Below are 11314 nucleotides of genomic sequence, written 5' to 3'. Positions count from 1 at the left end.
GATCAGGGCTGGGCCTGTCAGGAGGAGATGGCGGGAGGTTGGCCAGCTGGCCCGCCCCCTAGTGGGGGAGGGGCCATGGGAGGTTGGCCAGACAGCCCCACACCTGATTGGTGTGTGGAGGGCCCTTCAGGGGGCAGAGCTGGCTGGGGGGAGGGGCCATGGGCCGATGGGGTGGTGGGGGCCCATCAGGGTCAGGGCTGGCTGCAAGAGGTTGGCCAGCCAGACCCGCCCCCTATTGGTGTGTGTGTCGGGGGGCGATCAGCGGCAGGGCTGGCAGGGGGAGGGGCTGTGGGCCAATGGGGTGGTGAGAACCCAGAGGAGGCAGGGCTGGCCAGGGGGCGGGGCTATAGGAGGTTGGCTGGCTGGCTGCTCCCCGCCCCATCATTCGCTGGCCGCAGAGGGCGTCATAGCAACTGGTCCTTACCCGCGTTCAGGTCGCTGACTTTTTATATATATAAGTAGACAATGCACAGCTGATTGAACTCATTCATAGTCAACAAACGTTTTGAGAGCCTGCTCTGTGCCCCATTCTTAGTTCAGACCTTAACAAGCTCAGTCTAATAAAAAAGGGAGGAGGGAGATCAAGAGGTAACAAATGTTTACAATCTGATGAGGAATTTACACCATTAAACTAACTCCACTTTAGATCTCATAAAGGGAGGAGGTGAGGGCGCTGAGCATGAAAATGCATTGAATCCGGAGGCCCTGGGACCTCTCCATCAGCCATTTATATTGCTCAGGTCAGCTGATTTGACCAATACTGTCCTTTCCTCTTTGCCAGGTCTGTGCCAGCACTGAGGGCAGAGATATGAAGGATTTGATCATTTCTATGAACTTGCCTGCCATCTGGTGGGGATGCCCCACAAAAGAAAAAAAAAAATAGCTAAGACACAAATAAGAATCAAATCCCTAGGCCCAGTAGAAACACCACTTCCTCCAGAGAGCCCTCCAGAATTAGTCACTTCTTCCACTGCCTGATGATGCCTCTGTTCTAGCATTGACCACGCACTGTTTCGCCATCTGCCTTCCTTCCAGATTCCTCCCAACACTGGACTGAGCATAGCTCAGAGCAGGCACTGAGAAGGATTATGAAAAGAAACAGGCTGATGCTGGAGGCTATCTAGAATGTGACAGTAGGCCCCCTGGCTTCAGAGTCACCTGAGTACTTGTTAACTTTGGGCCTTCCCAGCCCTGCCAATTTAGAATCTCTAAGTGCGCAGGAATCTACAGTTGTACAAGCAATCTCCCACCTCCATTCCAGGTGATTTTTATGCACGATTACATTTGAGAACAAATTGATATATCTGTATAACCAAAATGTGTGGTACAGTCTCAAATTATAGCCCATTGAAGACACCTCAGCTTCAGTTCCTCATCTGTAAGATGGGCACATTGCCCTGGCCTCTTCCAGGGTTGCCATGAGGATGAAAAGCATAAGGGATCTAAAAGTGTTTTCTAAACTATGAAGTGGTTTGGAAAAACAGTAGGAGTTTCCTAAGCTGTTTATAAAATTATTCATTGCAAATCATAGACTGTGTCAACACTAGAAAAGACCATAGAGACTATGTAGCCTCTTACTATACAGATGAGAAAAGTGAGGCCCATTAGGGGTAGGGATCTGTGAAGCCAGCCCGTGATAGAATCTGGCCTACACAGATTCCCAGCTGTGGGATTAGCCTGTCCCCCTTCACCTCCACTGATAGAGAAGCTACCATTAGAATGGTAAGTCTCATTCGAAAAAAAAAAACAAGCTAGAATCTGACAGAAGGTGAGAGAATCCAGCAACAATCCTATTCCAAATGGAGTTTCCTTTCTTCACATTTCCCAAAGGGTCTCAATAACAGTAATGTTCCCTTTATAAAGCCCTCTCACGCCCAATAGTCATTCAATGAACACTTATTGAACACCTGTCACGTGCCAAGCACTACACTGATTGCTGGAGAAGGAAGATATAGTTATTTTTGGCCCATTTTATGATGAGGAAACTGAAGCCCAAAGGACATGAGCTTACCTAGCAGATGAAAAGTATATTATTCAGGCTTGGTAGGCCAAAGCCAGGGGTTTTCCAAAGCCCTGCCTTCTCCAAAGTATTCAAGTACACACCCTCCCACGTAGAAGCAGGTGTCCTCCTTCCCACAATCCCTCTTCTCCTGCTCAGCAGAAAGGAGTGAATTCCCAGTGTGAAAGCAAGGGAGAGATAAGGGCCTTCTGTATCTACTAATACCCACTTGAAAGCAGCAAAGGCCTGATGGATGGCACTCCTTGGCCCTAAGCCTGGCTGATCCTGATAAGGCTGTTCTCAATGTCAACAGTTCTCCTCAGGCTGGCAGGCTTCCAAAAAATCCACAATTACTGGACAGCCACTTCCATTGATGATCTCCTTTCAACCTGATAATCCCTAAGTGAAGTTTTTTTATCCACAGGGTGCAGGAAGGAGGCGCAGAGAGGGGGCACTCAAAGGTCAAGGTAACACAGCAGAAATGAGATGAGAACTTAGCCTGTTCCACAGCAAAACCTAGGTAGGGCCTGCCCTTCATACCCTGCCACCCTCTGTAAATACCCTAAGAGCCGGGCTCAGGGCTGTCAAGATTATAATGTGTGGTTTCCAAAAGGTATTATGGTAGATAATGGCTTAATTAATAGGTGCTTACCCCTATCACCACTTCTATCAACTCCTACTCTATAGGAGTCCAAAGAAATGGAAGCTCCTGGGCCCAAGATCCTTAGCCTAGAAACATCTTTCCCTTGATTCTCTCCAAGAGGCAGGATTGTGTAGAAATGATACCACGAGCTTCTAAATCAAGGTATGTAAACAGGAACGTTGGTCTGTGTGACCTGACAAGTCAATTCACTTCCATTGAGCCACACTCCTTTATTCTGCATTTATTTATTGAACACCTACTGTGTGTCAGACATTGTGCTAGGTGCTGGGAGACAGCTGGAAACAAAACAGATCCACCTCTGATAGCTGGCGCTCATAGTCCAGTGAAAGAGTCAGAATTGTTTTTACGGACCTACACAATATGTTTGTTAAAGTTTCATAAATGACACAAATAAGCCAAAGGTATTTATTCCACATATGCCACCTCTCCTAAACATACAATGACTTAGTTTTTGTTTATTTATTTTTAAAGAGAGAGGTGGGGGAGGGAGGGAGAAACATCAATTTGCTGATTCATTTATTCATTCACTCATTAGTTGCTTCTTGCATGTGCCCTGATGGGGATAGAACCTGCAACCTTGGCATATAGGATCAATGCTCTAACCAACTGAGCTACCTGGCCAGGGCTGTGGTAACTTAATTTTGTTAAGGGCACAGAGACATCCATTGTTAAGTTCTGACAGAGGGAGGTGGGAAGTTCTACAACATTACATTCGTCTTGAAAGATCCCTTGTTGCTACACTGAGTTCTCTGACAGTTTACTATCCCTGGACATGTTCTGTCATGGTGTCAGCACTGGCTGTGTCTGAACACAGACCCCTTACCCATCCAAGAGGCCGTCTATCATAGGTTCAAACCTTGGAGTCATACAGACTACAACTGTGTAGCGTGGCTAGATGACCTTGAGTAAGTGATTTACCCTCTTGAAGCGCTTTGCTTGCTCCATCAGTAGAACAAGAGGCAAGGCTCCTTTACAGAATGGGTGTCAGAGTAAATGAGAAAACGGCAAGCAGAGTTTGCAAACAGGCCAACAGGTGTGATTTAATTTGCCTACAGAGTACTTTTTCTGAATTGTGAATTCGTTTTAAAAATTTTTTAAATTGGGAAATGCTATATAAAAATTCAAATATATGTCTTTCCTTTAAAACACTAATACCTGGCAATACTAGCCAGGCCATCATGGTCTGAGCATTTGCTGTCTCCCATTTAGCCAGTGCCTTGACTGTCTAGGCCAGTGGTCAGCAAACTCATTAGTCAACAGAGCCAAATATCAACAGTACAACAATTGAAATTTCTTTTGAGAGCCAAATTTTTTAAACTTAAACTTCTTCTAACACCACTTCTTCAAAATAGAGGGCCGTGGTATTTTGTGGAAGAGCCACACTCACGGGGCCAAAGAGCCGCATGTGGCTCGCGAGCCACAGTTTGCCAACCACGGGTCTAGGCCACCAGAGTCCCTGCTTTGCTTGCCTCACTCAGTGACCTTACTTGCCATTCCCGGTATCTAAATTTGCAAACCCTGATGCCTGTGCCTGGCACAGAGTAAACCCCAATAAATGTTAACGACTATTATTACTGCCAAGGAACCAACCAGCACCAGCACGGCTCCTCTGCTTTGCAAGTGACTAAAGAGATGTGGCCATGGAAGAGTAGGAAAAGTGGGCATTCATGGAGAAACAGAAGAGATGGGGTTTAGTGCCAGCCGACAGCTATCTAGCTGTGTGGCCTTGGCCATTAGTTCGGTCCATATGTTCAGTATGGTGTGGGCCAGAGGGTCCAAGTTCCAATGTAAGTACATAGGTCTTAGGTCTATAAGCAAATCTACCTTCCCCAACCCGTTTCTCGCTGAGCTCATGCTCTGGGGACTTCTCTCTTTTCCAAGGCTCATCCAGTGCCACTTCCTTTCATTGTATCGCTCCAATGTGTGAGGAGGGATTTTGCTTTCCCAAGGAGAGGGAGAAAATCAGACATAGTAGCTATGACTACACTGACCAGAGGTGCAGTAAGTTGGTAGGGGGCCTGTAGAGCAGACAAGCTCAGCTTTTTTCATTTATAAAATGGGGATGATGATAATAAGTTTCTACTTGATAGGGTTGTTGGGATATTAAATTCATTATTCAAGTGCTTAGGACAGTACCTGGCGCATAGAGAGTGTTCAATAAATGTAAGCTGTTATTAAATTAAGAATGTGAGGTTGGCTCAGTAGATAGAGCGTCAGCCCTACGGACCCAGACTGAAGGGTCCTGGGTTTGATTCCAGTCAAGGGCACGAAACTCAGTTGCAGGCTAGATCCCTGGCACTGGTCTGAGCACATGTAGGAGGCAACCAATTGATGCTTCTCCCTCTCTGTCTCTTCCCCTCCCTTCCACTCTCTTTAAAAATCAATAGAAAAATATCCTGGGGTGAGGATTAACAACAACAACAACAAAAGAATGTGAGGCGAATGACTGGCCTATATCTCTTGATTTTTTTTTTTCAAAGGAGACAAGAAAAACTGTTCTTGTTAGGCTTCAGAATGGGAGAGTTTTTTTATTTTTTTTTTAATCAAAAGAATTTTCTGTGTTTCATGTTGTCTTTTTTCTTTCTTTCTTTTTTTACTTTTCTTTTTCTTTTTTTTATTGTCTAAAGTTTTACATATGTTTCCTTTCCCCCCCCCCCCCGATTGACCCCTCCCACCCCCCAGCCATTCCCACCCAGGCAAGCCCCACTGCCCCAGTGTCTGTGTTCATTGGTTATGCTAATATGCATGCATACAAGTCCTTTGGTTGTTCTCTAACCCTCTCCCCGCCCCCCAACCTCCCCTGACATTTGTCTCTGGATCTATTTTTGTTCATCAGTTTATGTTGATCATTATATCCTACATATGAGTGAGATCATATGATATTTATCTTTCTCCGACTGGCTTATTTCGATTAGCATAATGCTCTCCAGTTCCACCCATGCTGTTGCAAATGGTAAAATGGGAGTTTTCTTGAAGCAATCCTGCACTGCCTCCCAAACTCCACTGGGCAGAGACAAGGAACAAAATACACTGAAGGGCAATGAAGGGTGTAGATGAGGCAATCCCATATTCCCTTGATTCTAAGACTTTTTTTTCATATTTTAACATCTCTAAAATGGAGGTGTATCATACAATCAATGGCATGTCCATTTTTGCTCAGTAGCTTCTTTCTCAGGGGCTCAAAATAATGTTGTACCTCATCTTCGATGGATCTCAGGAGTAATGAGATATGGTGTACCAGAGCGCTGGGCACAGTGCCTGCCACGCCATAAGCCCTCAGATTAATCTCATGACCTTCAGCCTCACCAGCACATTCGAGGTTGGCCACGGTGGGGTGAGCAGCTTTTCTTTCTTTTTCTCATTTTCTCACTGACACCTGCTGACCTGCATTTGGCCCTGGGTTGACAGGCAAATTCGGTCAGGAAAGGGAGTAGGGAGGGCTCAGGATGGGAAGAGAAAGGCTTTTTATAATATATTAAGAGATTCAGAGAAGAGGAGGCAGAGTTCTTTGGTTTTGTTTTGTTTTAACAACAAAAAAGAATCCCTCCTGGAAGCCAGAGTTATATATATGCCAAACAGGCCAGGAAACCCAGCAGGCCTCCTGGAGCTGGCAATGAATCCAAACAGGGGTCTTGTGTCCAGGCCACTGGCTGGCTGAGGGGCCATTGTTAGGGCCTGGCCTCATCTGTGAGGAGAGGGGTTGAAGGGGGAGGAGGAGAGTGACAACAATTGGAGCCAGCTGGGAAGCCAGAACACCAGGGGCCTGGTGGGCGGGTAGCAGGCCCCAGAGGGGCCATGGAGGGCTGTAGAGGGCTGAGGAGGCAAGGAGGGGGACAAGGTGCGGGGGGGGGGGGGGGAGACCTAAGGAGGGGGAACATGAGGGTTATTCGCTGTACCCCACTTCCTCACCCCCACAGCTCTGGGCTGCTGAGTCTCCCCAAATTATACCCCAGATCTGCCACTTCTCTTCACCTCATGGCCCCACCCTGGTCCAAGCAGCCATAGTCTCTCACGTGGACCATTGCAGGGCTTCCTCAACAGATTTTTGCTGCCAGCCTGGCCCCCTACACTCTTCTCCACGTGTAGCTGGGTCTTTCTAAAATGTAAATTAACATCACATCACTCCTCTGTTTAAACCTGCCAAAGGCTGCCCTCATACTTAGAAGAAAACTCAAACCCTTTACTCTGGCCCACAAAGCCTGCCTGATGGACTTTGGCTCCAATGCTCCAATAAGTCCCGCCCTGCACTCTGTCTCAGCCACTCAGGCCTCCTGCCAGGCCCTGGAAAGCTTTCAGCTGGTTCCCTTCTCCAGGTCTGTGCATTTTGCAGATCCTATACTGTAAACGGTTCTAGATACTTTCAGTGAAGCATATTTGTGGCAAGCATTTCTGCCACAAACATTTTCGCTGTAAAACTATTGACCATAAGGCAATTTTGTCATAAAAAAGATAAAATCACAACATTAGAGAGGACATAATGACAATAAAAAACAAAATTTTTTAAAAAGGACATAATGGAGAGAAACCAAGATGGCGGCATAGGTAAACACCTAAACTGCTGCCTCGCACAACAATATCAAAACTACAACTAAAAGACAAAACGGACACCATCCAGAACCACAGGAAAGCTGGCTGAGTGGAAATTCTACAACTAGAAGAAAAGGGGAAAGCACATTGAGACTCAGAGGCGCTGTAAAAGGCTGAGGTACAGAGACTCGCACACGGAGAGGACAGGCGGCTGTGTGCACGGGTGGCTGAGTGCGCGGCTGGCTTTCTAAAGCGGGAGGGAGAAGGAAGCTCCCGACTTCACTGAACTCCAGTCCCAGGCGAGATGCTGGGAAACCAGACTCATTCGGGGGGAATCTGGACTCTCAGGAAAAGAGAAAGCACACTGAGACTTGGGAGCTGCGGAAGGCAGAGGTCAGGAGGCGCGTGCACACAGAGAGGACTGATTGCTGAATGCACAGGAGGCTGAGTGCGCGGCTGGCTTTCTAAAGCGGGAATGAGACGGAAGCTCCTGACTGCGCTGAACTCTGGGCAAGTTTCTGGGAACCCCGACTCATTCGAGGAGAAACTGGACTGTCTGGCAGTGGGCGAAACTCGAGGGCGGCTTTCTCTCAGAGGTGCTTGCAGCGATTACCGAGGGACACTGAGACCCAGGGGCCTCATAGGGCAGGGCTGATGGGAAGCCAAGGCTGCCTGCTCCACCCTGAGACTCCGCACCATCTAAGCTGAGCACAGAGGCTTTTGCAATTTTGCAAGTCTTGTCTCATAAGAGTGTCTCCAGCACAGTTCTCCCAGCGTAGATACAGCTGATCCTCACAGCCAATTGCCCTGGAGGTCAATTCCTCCCAGTGATACCAACAACAATCAAGACTTAACTATAACAAGGCTGAGCACACAGTCCACAAAGGGGTGCACCAAGAGTGTCCACCTCAGGTAACTGGGGAGGCTGAGCCACTGTGCACTAGAGGACACCTACCACACAAAGCTACTCTACCAACTCAGGGAAGCAACGAAAATGCGGAGACAAAGAAACAGATCACAAATGAAAGAAATGGAGGAAAACAAATGACTGGATATAGAGTTCAAAACCATGGTTATAAGGTTTTTCAAGAATTTTCTAGAAAAGGCCGATAAATTTAGCGAGAGCCTCGAGGATATGAAAAAGGACCAACTAGAAATTAAACAGACACTGACTGAAATAAAAAATATTATACGGAGACCCAACAGCAGACTAGAGGAACGCAAGAATCAAGTCAAAGAGTTGAAATACAAAGAAGCAAAAAACACTCAGCCGGAAAAGCAAAAAGATAAAAGAATCCAAAAAGTTGAAGATAGTGTAAGGAGCCTCTGGGACAACTTGAAGCATACCAACATCCAAATTATGGGGGTGCCAGAAGAAGAGAGAGAGCAAGATACTGAAAACCTATTTGAAGAAATAATGACCGAAAACTTCCCCCACCTGGTGAAAGAAATAGACTTACAAGTCCAGGAAGCGCACAGAACCCCAAACAAAAGGAATCCAAAGTGGACCACACCAAGACACATCATAATTAAAATGCCAAGAGCAAAAGACAAAAAGAGAATATTAAAAGCAGCAAGAGAAAAACAGTTAATTACCTACAAGGGAGCACCCATATGATTGTCAGCTGATTTCTCAACAGAAACTATGCAGGCCAGACGGGAGTGGCAAGAAATATTCAAAGTGATGAATAGCAAGAACCTACAACCAAGATTACTCTACCCAGCAAAGCTATCATTCAGAATTGAAGGTCAGATAAAGAGCTTCACAGATAAGAAAAAGCTAAAGGAGTTCATCACCACCAAACCAGTATTATATGAAATGCTGAAAGGTATTCTTTAAGAAGAGGAAGAAGAGTCCTAACCGGTTTGGCTCAGTGGATAGAGTGTCAGCCTGCGGACTCAAGGGTCCCAGGTTCGATTCCGGTCAAGGGCATGTATGTACCTTGGTTGTGGGCACATCCCAGTAGGGGGTGTGCAGGAGGCAGCTGATTGATGTTCCTCTCTCGTCGATGTTTCTAACTCCCTCTCCCTTCCTCTCTACACTTGATCTTAGCCAAAAGGCCGAGAAGCGATCCTCTCCCTTCCTCTCTGTAAAATTTCAATATAATATATATATATATATATATTTTAAATAAAAAAGAAGAGGAAGAAGAAGAAAAAGGTAAAGATAAAAATTATGAACAACAAATACATGTCTATCAACAAGTGAATCTAAAAATCAAGTGAATAAAAAATCTGATGAACAGAATAAACTGGTGAATATAATAGAATCAGGGGCATAGAAAGGGAGTGGACTGACAATTCTCAGGGGGAAAGGGGTGTGGGAGGTGCGGGAAGAGACTAGACTAAAAGCATACACCTATGGATGAGGACAGTGGGGGGGAGGTAAGGGCAGAGGGTAGGGTGGGAACTGGGTGGAGGGGAGCTATGGGGGGAAAAAAGAGGAACAACTGTAATAATCTGAACAATAAAGATTTATTAAATTAAAAAAAAAAAAGGACATAATCGCCCTGGCCAGTATTCTCAGTGGTGAGAGCGTCGGCACTCACACTGAAGGGTTGTAGGTTTGCTTCCAGGTCAAAGACGCGTACCTGGGTCTTTGACCTGGTACGATCCCTGGCCCCAGTAGGGAAACATGCAGGAGGCAACCAACCGATTAGTCTCTCTCACATTGATGTTTCTCTCTCTCTCTCTTCCTTTCCCTTCCTCTCTGAAATCAATAAAAATATATTTAAAACTATTTTGTTTATTATTTCAAAATTCAATGTAATAGTTGTCCTTTTTAAAATCCTATGTGTTTTGTTGTATATGTTTTAAAAACAGCATTAAGAGAAGGGTCCAAAAAAAAAAACCAAAAAAGAGAACGGTCCATAGGTTTCACCAGATGCCAAAGGGGTTCATGACACACATATAAAAGGTACCCTAAAGAGCTGATGTGGTCTGTCCCTGACCCTTCTGTCAGCTGACACGCAGCCCACGAAGAGAGGCTAAAGGGAGAAGCCTGGAAGAGCAGTGAGAACAAGGTTTCCAAGAGACCCCATAGCCTCTATTTCCTGTCTTATTTATAAAATCATGACATCTGCAGCAGCTTTGAGCATAGACCTGGTTCAGAAAATGGGGAGCCCTCCATTAGAAAGCCCTCTCTAAAAACAATACTTACAGCCCTGGCCACATAGCTCAGTTGGTTAGAGCATCATCCTGATACACCAAGGTTGTGGGGTTGGTCAGAACACGTACAAGAATCAATCATTGAATGCATAACTGAGTGGAACAACAGATCTCTCTCTCTCTCTCTCTCTCTCCCCCCCCCACCCCCGCCGCTTCCTCTAAAATCAATTAAGAATAATACTCAGAAGAACACCCAGCTTTCCCTCTGTCCTCTGACTGACCATGTGGCCTCCAGATCACAAGAGTGAATCCTTCAGGATACTTTTTGGTTAAAATTAAACTCCTCACCCAAAATGCTCTTCAAGGCTGAAGCAAGACACTCTCTCCCTATGAATCTGGAACTAGATAAGGGGAGGGGGGGGATGACTTTTTTAAAAAAATAAATACTCTCTATTTCATTAAAACAAGAAACTTACCTGAAGTCACAGATTGTGGACATGTGGGGTTCGTTCCAGGAAGTGGAGCACAGCACAATGTTCTGGTTTAAGTTTAAAGCCTGATTCTTATAAACCCAAAATGCACTCGTGGGAGTGGGAGAAGTGAACAATATAGAAAGAAACACCATCTCCTGGATCCTTTCTAGAGCCTGTGGAAGGTGGGAGCAGCGAGCATCATGAGGCAATTTCTTGGCAGCTCAGCCTGTGAATCATTGCTCTCATATGGGTTCGCTGAAAGATCTCTAATTTGGGAGCAGAGTAGCAGAAGGGCCCCAAATTAACTCAGCTTTGTCCTTCCCCTTTCACTTGGTGTTCCGTGAGCCTGAATGTTGGGTGTCGTCTATGATAAGGCTCAGGATATCTAGGGTGTTTCATCTTCATGCTCATTACAGTAAGAATCTGCCCAAGATATTTGGGGGGTAGGGGTTGAGTTGAGGGAACCAGCTCAAAGAAAGAACTCATATCAGATTATTAATCAAAGAGAAACTAACAATGCAGAGGGCAGAGAGGAAATGCCAA

This window comes from Plecotus auritus, assembly GCF_963455305.1.
Source record: "Plecotus auritus genome assembly, chromosome: 8".
Lineage (NCBI taxonomy): Eukaryota > Metazoa > Chordata > Mammalia > Chiroptera > Vespertilionidae > Plecotus > Plecotus auritus.
The sequence above is the reverse complement of the archived record's forward strand: the minus strand, read 5'-3'. Positions refer to the sequence as shown.